The sequence below is a fragment of the Peromyscus maniculatus genome, chromosome 4, assembly GCF_049852395.1.
Source record: "Peromyscus maniculatus bairdii isolate BWxNUB_F1_BW_parent chromosome 4, HU_Pman_BW_mat_3.1, whole genome shotgun sequence".
NCBI classification, from domain to species: domain Eukaryota; kingdom Metazoa; phylum Chordata; class Mammalia; order Rodentia; family Cricetidae; genus Peromyscus; species Peromyscus maniculatus.
In genome coordinates this window covers 144,299,755-144,311,334 of record NC_134855.1, presented here as the reverse complement: position 1 = coordinate 144,311,334, position 11,580 = coordinate 144,299,755, and the positions used below count along the sequence as shown (strand labels likewise).

General features: G+C 47.8%; 1 protein-coding gene across 7 annotated transcripts in view; it reads left to right on the top strand.

Moving 5' to 3' along the window:
• Tox2 (TOX high mobility group box family member 2) overlaps positions 1-11,580 on the top strand; it is a 127,002-nt gene that overhangs the window by 34,206 nt on the left and 81,216 nt on the right. The window lies entirely within an intron of this gene.

Below are 11,580 nucleotides of genomic sequence, written 5' to 3'. Positions count from 1 at the left end.
TTGGTGGGGGGCAGCCAGTCTGGCCTAGGCGTGACTTCTGAAGGTGACATCATAGAAGTTGCCTAGGGACCAGCTGTGTGGAAAGGGATGAGAAGGGAGCTACTGCAGAGATACAGTCCCAGTATGCAGAGAGCTGGGTGCATGCTGGAGCCTGAGCTACCCTATAGCAGAAGAGAGCTATGGAAGTGTTTGTTCATAGTGTGAGCCCAGGCTAGATGGTTGGTCTCGTCAGGGCAGATTGTCAAGTGCTTTGAGTATGACTTCAAGGATGTTGCTTCTTAGTGGACATGGCGGTGGGTGGTGCATGCCTATAGTCCCAGCACCTGGAATGTTGAGGCAGAAGGATTGCTGTGAGTTCAAGGCCAGGATGGGCTGTATCACAAGACCCTGTCTAGAAACCAAGAAACAAGAAAAACTTGGAGTCTTCCTCAGTGGAAGGTGGGATTTGCCTGAAAGTGGTGTGAGCAGTCATCTGGGGGTCTGGAGTGAAGGGTAGGGATGGTGCCGAAGAACAAGGGTACCAGCTGCACGGTGGGGGTTGGGAGCCCCTGGCTTCCCCTCTCCCCATCCTCAGAGAGGCTCACGGGCATTGCCTGGATGATATGGATACAGCTGGCAGCAGCTGAGCACACATATGTTAGGATTCCCATGGAGGAACCAGGTGGAAGGCCACCAAGCCACGAGCCCAATTTGATGGGTTCCCGGCCCTGCCCCTTGGGCGACCTCATCTGGCCACACCCTGACCTACTTCCCAACCTTGGCCCCCTGCAGCCACAGCCAGGCCTACAGCCCTCTTGGCACCATTCCCTCTCACAGCGGCCAAATGAAAATGTTTGTTGAAAACAACATGTGCATAATTAAAGCTTAATGAGCGCTTGTCTGTTTGGAATGTGCAATTAGATTTATAATCGGGGACGGGAGCGAGCTCCAAATGGCTTTAAATGGAGCTGAGAGAGAGGATAATTTTTGCCATAAATCTGCGGTAATGTACTCGATATGTGAGTTACCAGAGGCGGCACCAGGCCACCATGCTATACCCGTTGGGCAGCTGCAGCTGAATAAGGTGCTGTGGTGGGACCCACCAGTGGCTTTGAAGGAGGGGGCTTCCCTGGGTTAGATTTAGAGCACCCACCTGCAGGCTGGGAGATCTGGAACTGAGCCAACTGTGGGAGGTGGGAGCCTCTGCTGAGTCTACAGTACTGGCCCCAGGATGACCTGGCCAGGCAAGACTCTGCAGGCAAAATCACCCCATCCTTTAAAATGGCAGCAAGGCAGAGCCCGGGATTGCAGCGTGGTCCTTGACTTTGTTTCGTACTGTATCCTAGAACTCAGAGCACATCGTAAGCTTCACTTCATGTTTGTTGAATGAATGAGTGACACTTTGTCAGCCTCTTGCCTTCTACAGGTCTCTCTCCGTGAGCCTCAGTTTCCCCATATTTGGCACAGAGAATTGGATTCGGTTACTACTGATGCTAAGTCTCCTCTGTCCTAACTCTGGGTCTGGGGCAGATGGTGGATGGGTGTGGTCAAGTAGAAAATGAATACAAGTGAACTGGGTTGTAACTAAGTGGCAAAGCATCTGGGCAGTATTGGGAGGCCCTGGGTTCCATTCCCAATGCTAGGAAAACAGAAACAAATCAGATATAAAACAAACCACAGAGTATGATTTTGAGTATCTTCATAGCCACATACAAAGGAAGTAAAAAGAGATGGGCAAAGTTAACTTTAATGGTATGTTCTGGTTGACTCAGGCCAGCTAAAGGATCATTTCTATATGTAATCAATATAACAATATTGACAAAGTATTGGATATTCTTTCTCTCCTTATGTCTTTGAGATCCAGTGTACATTTAGTACTCCAACATGTTGGTATGGACAAACCACATTTCTAGGATGAGGTGAACAGTGCCAGGTAGGAGGGCCAGGTGTCCCCATCTATGAGGTGGAGGTGGGGTCCACCTTCCAGAGGAGACTGTCGCCTGGCAGCACTCATCTGAAATTACCATGGTGACCGTAGACATCACGCTACCTCTTGATGATTTTTCTTGACTAAAACAAATGTTACCAACTTCTGTGGGCAGTGGGAAGAAGGGTCCTCCAGTGGCCCAGAGCTGTGGACTTGCCCACGAGGCCATTCCCAGACTGTTGTTCCCAAGCTATGGTCAAGACTTTGCCTCTCTTTTTAAATTAAGAAAACTCTAGGCGGAGGGTGATGAAGTCCACCTGCTTTGGTCCACATAGCTTGCATGAAGTCGAGGTGGGAAACCAGTGTGACTTTTTTTTTTTTAGTTTTTTTATTAGCATATATTAATGATACATAATAATGAGTTACAATATGACATTTTCATAAGCATACATGTTTGCTCCCCATTACTCTTTCATAGCCTCCTTTCACACCTGCAAACCCCCTCCTCTTTCTCCTCTACTTCCATGCCTTTTTTCCTTTCTGGTGAACTGATCAGTTTAATTAGGGTCACTTACAGGAATGTGGCAACTTACCAGGGGCCACACCACTGAAAGAGGTGAGCTTTTGGGGGTCCTGCACAGCCTAGACTTCAGACTCAGCCTGGGTATCATGGCTGTATGATGTTAAGCAAAACCTCTGACCTCTCTGGGCCTCAGACAGAGTATTGGATTTCCAGGGTGGATACCATAAGAACAAATACCCAGCACTGTGCCCCCAGAACAGGGACACCCATCAGGAAGCAAATATCATTGGAGGGGAATCAATGATTGTATTTAAGAAGCAAAATATAACAAGTTATCATGGAGGGAAAAAAAAAATCACCTCGTAGCCAGACTTTCTTATAGGTTTTATGTCAGGTTGTATGCTTGTAGGCAGACATGCTTAAGACCTCAGAACTTGGTGGGAGGCCCCTCTACAGAGTTCAACGATGCTGCTTAGCTAGAGATGGTCAATAACTCTCTCTGAACTGCAAGACAAGGTACCAAACACTTTTCATGATTTTCCTTGTTTAATCCCAGTGGTCGTCTTACCCATTTTTCCGATGAGGAACACGAGACACAGTCATCAGTTAGAAGCAAACATCACATGTGGGTGGAGAATGCAGCCTGCCCAGCATGTGAACTCCGGCAGCCTGGCAGCTGTGCCTGGATAAACTGTCATTGCGCTTCTCCATGTGGTGGTGGGCCTGGATTTGCTCAAGCCTCAGGGTTCCCTTAGTTAGGCCAATTCTGATGCTCGTCTGTCTGCAAAGGTCTTTCTCCCCGTGTGTCTCCTGAGACTTCCGTGTGAAACCACGCTCTCAGCAGAGCCCAGATCACAGCTGCCACACTCTTGTCACTGTCTACTGAGCTCAGCCTCGGCTGTGCAGACGGAGCGTTGTCACGGGCTGTGTCAGGCCTGGCGGGAGCAGCAAGCGGCTTTGATCATTGCTCTTCAGATCGCCACAGGCACATCGCCTGGTGCCTTGCCACTGGTTGGGCAGAGGGCTGTGCATCCTTTATCTTTGACCTGTGTCTCTGTGCAGAGCAGAGGCTCAGCAGTTTCTTCACAGTTGCTGCTTTGGTACCCGGGGTCAAGGCCAGGTTTAAAAGCACTGGCTGGTTCTGGGCAAGCTCCCAACTACCCCGAATCTCATCTTCTTCATCTCTACAGTGGGACTGGTCATAGCAGCTTTGCGATTTCTAGGGGGTTCTAATGAGATGCCCAGGTGTAACTCTGGGTCTGGAAATGTGGTCACTGGCACACACTCACTCAACCTAGATGCCATGTTCCTGCTCTTTGCCTTCTCAGTTCCTATGCATGACCCCTGCCCCAGCACCTCTATTGAAAAGTCCTCCTCCCTTCTTCTCTTCCTCTGCTAAGCCAGTCCTGGCCTCTGTCACAGGTGTCAAAGAATACTCCATTGCTTAAGTGTGCAATGAGAAGTAATGTTCACTGCCTTGCTTTCAGAGTTACAAGTCAAGCTGAGGCTGGGATTTGTGTGGCTTGGGGAAGCACGGGGGCCCAGACTAAGATTCTCAGGAAGAGGACGTGTTTGGTCTGGCAGCATGACCCTGATGTGTCCGTGAGGTTGTTGAAGTAGGACTGTTACTGGCCGTTTGGCTTTCAGAGGCTAGCCAATGCAGGTTGGGATGGGCTGTCAACTGGCCTGTGGTCGTCTGTTATGGCTTAGAGCTGGGGCTATAAAACAGCCCGTCTGTCGTCTGCAAAGCTGGGGCAAGGTGGGAGATGAAGAGGCATCACTTATCCACTGGACTGGTGGCTTAAGGCAGGGCCGTGCCCGATCACCACCAGCCACCTGATACCAAGAGCGCTGTCTGCACATGGCAGGCAGTCACCCCTCTGCACCCCCTGAACCCCTGTGATTTCCAGTTTCTTGTGCCAGGGGGATGGTCAGCTCCTATCACTTGGGGGCTGTTCAGAAGCACACAGTAGGGACTCGATGTTGGGGCCTGATACAACAATGGCCTGGCTGGGCTCACTTGGCTTCAACCACTTAAATCAGATCCTAGACCAGGACCAAGAGCAGGGGAAAGGCGGTTGTAGGAGTATGGGGTCAAAGAGAAGGGGAGGACCATGAACTGGAGGGAAGTGCTGAGCTTCTCCAGATGGAAGGAAAGGAACCAGAATGGGTGAGATGTAAATATGTAGGGAAGGTTGGGAGAGTCAGGGACATGCCCGACAGCCTCAGTGTTTCAGTGACATGGGAGACAAGGTCATCAGTGAGATGAGAGGATTGGGACTAATAAAAGGATATGAGTGAGCATATAATTACAAAGTTAAGTAATTAAGCAACCATCAGAAATAATTAACATTTTAAAACACTGTATTACTGTATTACAGATATCAACTGCTATTGGATATCTGATAACAGATATCATAATTGTCATGAGGTAGGAATAATAGCTTTTTTTAGTGTGTGCATGGGTGCATGCATGCTTAAATACATGTGGGCACGCATGGTCGTATGGGTGCACAGGCACATATGTGTATGTGTGTGCATATGGAGTTTTCCTCTATCACTCTCCATCTTATTATTTGAGGCAGGTCTTTTGAGCCCAGAGCTCACCAGCTTGGCCAGTCTTGCTAACCAGCTTTCTCTGGAGATCCCTTGCCTCCACCTTCCAAACACTGGAATTACAGGTGGGCCTCCTCACCAGCTCAGCATTTACGGCATTTACATTGGTCCTGGGGATCTGATCTTTGGTCCTTACACTCACATGAAAAGTGCCTCATCCGCTGGGATCTCCCCAGTCCCTCGATGCTGTTTTATAGGTTAGGGAAATGAGAGCAAGTGACATGAAGTCCAAGGTCACCCAGCTGGTACACAGAGGGAGCGGCACTCAGATTCCAACATCCGTACTGTCACCAAAGCTTTCACAGCCCAACGCTGATCTTACTGGGGTGGAGGCTTTCAGGTTGGACTCAATAGTGTGAACTTCTAATGCAACACCATAGGTGGAGTACGTAGCCAGACCCTCTTAAAAAAAATAAAATAAAACAGAACTCAGAAAGAGTTGGGATTCAGGGAGCCGAGAAATGACGAAGAGGGTGTTCTGGGCTTGTGTGAGGTAAGAGCGAGGAGACAGACAGCAGAGGTCCCACAGCATCCAGGACAGTGTGTTACAAGGCTCAGGGCTGATGTTGAGACCAAGCAGGGCTTGGTCTGAGGCACGAAGGGATTGCCTGATGATGCCAAGGCAGTGGAGGAGCTGAGCAGAAAGCTTTTGTGGGTGATCAGACTCGGGAGAGAAGTTCAGAGTCACCCAGGGCTATTGAGTCAGGCCTGTGTGGCGGTGACATCTGTCATGATTAGAGAGTGCTGGAGAAAGAGTCAGCCCCGGCCCATGATGTCAGCGGTGGAGGTGTTTTTATCAGAAGTAAGTGTGGGCCAAATGGGAAAATGGCCAGGGAGAAACTATCAGTTGGAATTTGGGGTGACTTGGCTAGAGACGAGTACCTGAGAGATGGTGACATCCGGCAACTGTGAACACATAGTCTTGTTCAGGGAAGTATGGAGTGGGCAGAAATACCAGACTCACTTGCCAACCCTCTGCTGATTTACTCATGCAGTTTAGCCTGTTTCCTCCCAGGCACCTGCCTGCCCACCCATGCATCCCAGACTCTCGCTCCCACCACCCAGTGGTTGATCTTATCTGCCATTCCGATCATTTTCTCATCCACCTGTCTTTTCACACTCAGCCATTTTATCTCATCCACTTGTTCATCCACGCCTCCCTCTTTTTTTTTTTTACTTAATTTTTTATTGATTCTTTGGGAATTTCACATCATGCACCCCAGTCTCACTCATTTCCCAATCCTTTCATATCTGCCCTCCTCCTTTGTAACCTTCCCAACAAAAGAAAATTTTAAAAATTAAAGTTAAATTTGAAAAGAAAGAAAGAAAGAAGGAAGGAAGGAAGGAAAGAAAGGAAAGAAAGGAAGGAAGGAAGGAAGGAAGGAAGGAAGGAAGGAAGAAAGAAAGAAAGAAAGAAAGAAAGAAAGAAAGAAAGAAAGAAAGAAAGAAAGAAAGAAAGAAAGAAAGAAAGAAAGAAAGAAAGATCTTGCCAACCTCTGGACAATGACTTGCTCCTCTGTCAATCACAGCCTTCTCTCATAGGAGTCACAGCTATTGAGTCCCCAGTTCCGCCGTGTGTGTACCACTCCTCTTTCTTTCTCTCTTCTCCATCCCATATCTATTCATCATAGTGGTATTGGAAACTGGTATGTCACACAGTACACCCTTTTGCTCAAACAGCATTATCTGAAAATGTTCATTGCAATGAGTCATTGGTCTGGTTCAAGGCCTCTGGCTTCTGCTACACCATTGATTCTGGACCATCCCTGAAAGTCCTTTTGGCTATCCTGCTGTTGCCCAGAGTCAAGGAGATCCTGAGGCTGTAGTTCTGTAGGGCCAGCCCCTTCATGTGCTCTAACAGCTCTAGATGGGGTAGATGTTGGGGTAGACCAACTCAAGGCCCTGGATCTAAGCTCTGCCAGTCCTTCCCACCCCAGAGGGGTGAGACCAGCTCTCCCACACCCACACCATGGGAAGGGCCAGCTCTCTCGTGTCCACATCACTGCTGATGCTGCAGGTCAACAAAGGGTAGGGCCAGCTCTCCTGCAGCCAGTGAGGGTCAGGGCCAGCTCAGACTGGGGTAGGACATCAACAGAGCCTCAGATGGCAGCCCAGATCACAGACATCTACATAGCCTTTGGTGGTAACATGGGCCACAGACATCAACACAGACCCTGGCTGTGGTAGGACCACAGACCCAGACATGGCCCTTGGCCACAGTCCAGGCAGGCCCAGACATCACCATGGACTCAGGTGGCTGTGCAGGCTCCTCAAACTGACATGTCCCTCACCACTGTGTCTCCAGTTTCACCTCTCCCCACAGCACATGAAATGCTCCGCTTCTCTTTCTCTCCCATCTCTCCACCACATACTCCTTCCCATCTCTCCATCACGTATTTGCTCATCGAAGTGGTGCATGCTGGGGTGGGTACTTGGGTGTCTCCCAGCCCCCCAGAGCCTCTGGGGCCAGAGTGGGGGTCCATTTCTCCCTCTTGACTCAACCATTCCATCCATAAATCCCACCCCCATCTATCCATCCATTCATCACACAAGGATCAATGAATGAACAGGTATCTCTTCATTCCTTCACCTCACTAATGAACCATCTCATCAACAATTAATAGGTTAATATTAATTGTACATTGAAATCATATTATAAATATACAAGGATAAATAGAACACATCATTAAAATGAGTTTCCCCTGTTCTTAAATTAGAACTACTAGAAAAATGTAAAGTACATACGTGGCTCACATTTATGACTTGTATTTTATTTCTATTGAACAGTGAGAATTTATACTATCCACCCTCCATCTAGGTATCCTCCATCTAGCCACTTATCTACCCATAATTCATCTATCTACCTATCTAGCCATCAACCCATCATTCATCCATCTATTCTCCTGTCCATCATTCATTCATTGGTCCTTGTATTAACTGATTAATTAACTGATGCATCTATTATCCAACTATCCATACATCTATATATTAATCCATTCATCCATCTACCCATCATTCTTTGGTTTCTGCCTCTATCTGTCTATGTATTCACAATCCATCCATCCATATATACATATGTACATCATTCATTCATTTATCCCTTTTCTAGCTAGTCATCTATCCATCCATCCATCCATTAATCTATCATCCATCAGTCCCTGCCTCAATCGATCCATCATTTATCAGCCCTGCATCTACTGATCCATCTGCCTATCCCTCATCCATTCCTCATTCATTGGTACCTGTATCAATCTGCCCATTATTTTTCTCCTTCTTTCCCACTTACTGTGTGTCTCCATCTCATAACACGTATTTGTTGAGAGATATATATTTTTTTTATCTCTCATGAATCAGAGACTGTAAGTCAGAAGAATGGGGAGACCAAGGCTTTTATGTAAAGAACTTGCCTAAGATGGGACAGATGGAACTAGGCTCTGTCTCTATCAGATCAGGGCTCCTCATTATTCACTTAGGCTGCTTATTTGTTAGGTATCTTTTAAGATAAAAACAATCCTTGGGGGGAACATGACGAACTTAGGTTGGGCGGTGGCTGTTGGAACAGAAGCCTTGGACCTCCTATCCCTGAGGCGACCACAGTGTGGAGAGAGACAGGCCCTTTAGAAGCTTCTGTGAGCCTATCCCTGGTGGCTGACATGAAAGGGTTATCCCTGCACAGTCGCTATTTGCAAAAAAATGTGGGTTCTTTCAGATTCCAAAACTCATTTCCATGACAAAACTCTTGGGGAGAGAAGATGAAGGCCTGGCTTTTGCAGAACAATCTTCCAGCTGTAATGAGGGCTGAAGATGGCAGTGGGAAAGGAATTATAATTAGAATATGAAATGGGGAAAATTAATCTATTCCAGGCAATGGGAAGAGGATGTCCTGACGTTTCATGGCAATTCTTAGGCTGTTGACCCCCTGTGTTTCTTCTGCATGTTTTAAAGAACACAGGAGGTTGTGTAGTGTGAAAAATGGCTTTTGACGGAGGGACGGGTAAATTGTGAGATGTACACAGGATTTCTGCCCATATATCGTCATTTAATCTGTCTCTCTGGGAACACGAAATACGTGTTTGCGTTCACACTTATGTGAGTTCCAGCAAACAGTTGCAGGTGTGTGTGTCTTTCTACCTCTGCCCCCTCCTTTCCGGTGTGTGTTCTGGGGATTGTGTGCCAGTTTTCACAGTCTGATAATGTGCCCTGTACTTGTGCTCTGTGCACACTGGCTGTGTCATTTATGGATACAAGGCTTGGGGGACTAAGTTGTGCATAACATGGATCCACACAAACCTGAGTTTGTGAGATATGAGTGTTCACACTCTCTGTTTACCTCAGCATGTCCTGGGTAGTGGTGGAGATGCGTGTGTTTTCCATAGCATCTGAGTATACGTGGAGGAAGGTGGCCCTGCTCTGTCTAGGGAAGGGTAGCTCTGTGACCCTTTCCTCAGCTTACTTGACCTTTTACCAGGAAGAGTCCTCCATGAGGAGGGGAGCAAGGGAGAAACCTCAGGTCTTTGTTCCTGGAGGCCAATGAGGTGGAAGCTCCCAAGCCCTTAGGGACCATCTACCTCACTTCATAGATGCAAGTTCTCTGCCTAACATGGCTTTGACAAAGTGGGCAAACAGCTGATCTCCCTCTGCCCTGGCCTCAGTTCATAGCTGTTAAGGCCAGCATACTTCAGGACACTGTGCAGTGCGCCCAAGACTCTCCAAATTGAGGCACACCAAGGTTCTACAGCAACAGTCTGCCAACAAAGTCCTTCCTCTACGCCAAAGCAAGCTTCACTCTAGCTTCATGGGACAGCTCTTTCTTAGACATTGTTTGAACTGATGGATGTGTGAATGAACGAGTGAGTCCATTTGTGAGATTCTCTGATGACCTCACAGGAGTCCACTGCCCCACCCCTTATCTGCCCCCAAACCTCTTGCAAAACTCCAAGAGGGCTTCCTGTCCAAATCCATAGTCCCCTGCTCACTCTGGGTGACTCTTCTCTCTCCTGAGTCTCAACACACTTATCGAGCATCTGTTGAATGTTGATGACATGGAAGGATCTAGAAAAGCCTTGGTCTCTGCTTACAGGGAGCTTGCAGCATGATTGGGAAGAAACCTGGCAAAGCAAACAAAGGCACTTATGTGGTCTCTTTCCCATTGAGTGGTTCCCCCTCTCTGTGTTCCCTTGGTTTTTAATGGGGGAAAAGAATGCTGTCTTTGGTGGACCATTGTAATCCTCCATAGAAAGCATGTCACTCAGAGTCAGGTAGAGTCCATTCATTCGCCACATTTTTTTTGGTCACTTGCCCACTGTATATGAAAAAGATGGACTTTTTTCTTCCTGCTAGCTGCCTTCTAGACAGAGTTTAACAATTGCTGGCCATCACACAGGGTTTAGGGGGACATCTTCCAGTCTGTTTTCTTGTTATATATTGTTATGTATTACTAACTTACACCACCCTGTGTAGTTGCTATTGTTTTAGAAAATATCTCGGCTCCCCGGTTAACCTTCTCCTCCATGCATAGCATGAAGTCCTGGATCCCTGGGAACATGGGGTGTGGTAGGAGAATGCGGTTTGAGCAGTAGACACAGTCAATGTTGGAGAATGATAGAAGTGATAGAAATGATAGGCTATGGCACTGAGATGAGGTGGTAGCGGGGGAGGCTGGCTCTCTGGGCCCACGGGGGTGGGGCTGGCCTCCTGGCAGGTTGATAGACACATTTCTAAGGGAAGGGCTTGGACAGACATCTACATGGCTGAGGGAGTGTAGAGCTCTACATCCTGAGTCTGCACAATTGTACTCATGCAAATTAGTCAGAGAGAAACTCATACCCTCGTGCAATGACTAATGCAGCCATGGTGAAATGCAAAAGAGAGAAAGTTTATTGGGCCGCAAGTTCAGCTACTTGTCTATGCCGCCTTCTTACTGTGGAAATCTGGGGACTGGCAAAAGCAATTATGTTTTGATATAGATCACATTCCAAGATGTGTTTCCATCAGAAAGATGAGTCACAAAACAGTATACAGAGTGTTATAGTTTGGAGGATGAAGTAACTATAAACATGTAGCCTTTGGCGGATATAACCCTTCAGATTCTTGTCTCTGGTCCAGTGGAGGCCATCTTTCTCAGAAGGTTATGCCTCCTTGTGTCCCCTCTAAGGGCAGGCCACAGCAATGGTTGGTTGTTGTAGACTGTGAAAGGTCATCGTCCCTTGCCTCATGCTGAGACTGACCCTATGTGTGTGCATATAGTTCATGCCTCAGAGCCACCATGGAATGAAGTGAGTGTCCTCATTTAGCTCCAGCCAATCAGTGTCCATACTGGTTAGCCTCCCACCCACCCCCACCCCACACCCCCACCCCACCCCCTGCACCCACCTGCCAATCATTTGCTCAAAAGTACATGCCTCAGCCTCAATCTCTGCCTCTGCGGGACTCTAAGATGATGCCACTCTCCAGGAAAAGGGGCTGCCTAGAATTGAGTGAAACCTGAGAGGTAGTGGCATGTGGCAGAGCTGCTCTGAACTGTCCTGTGAAGAGA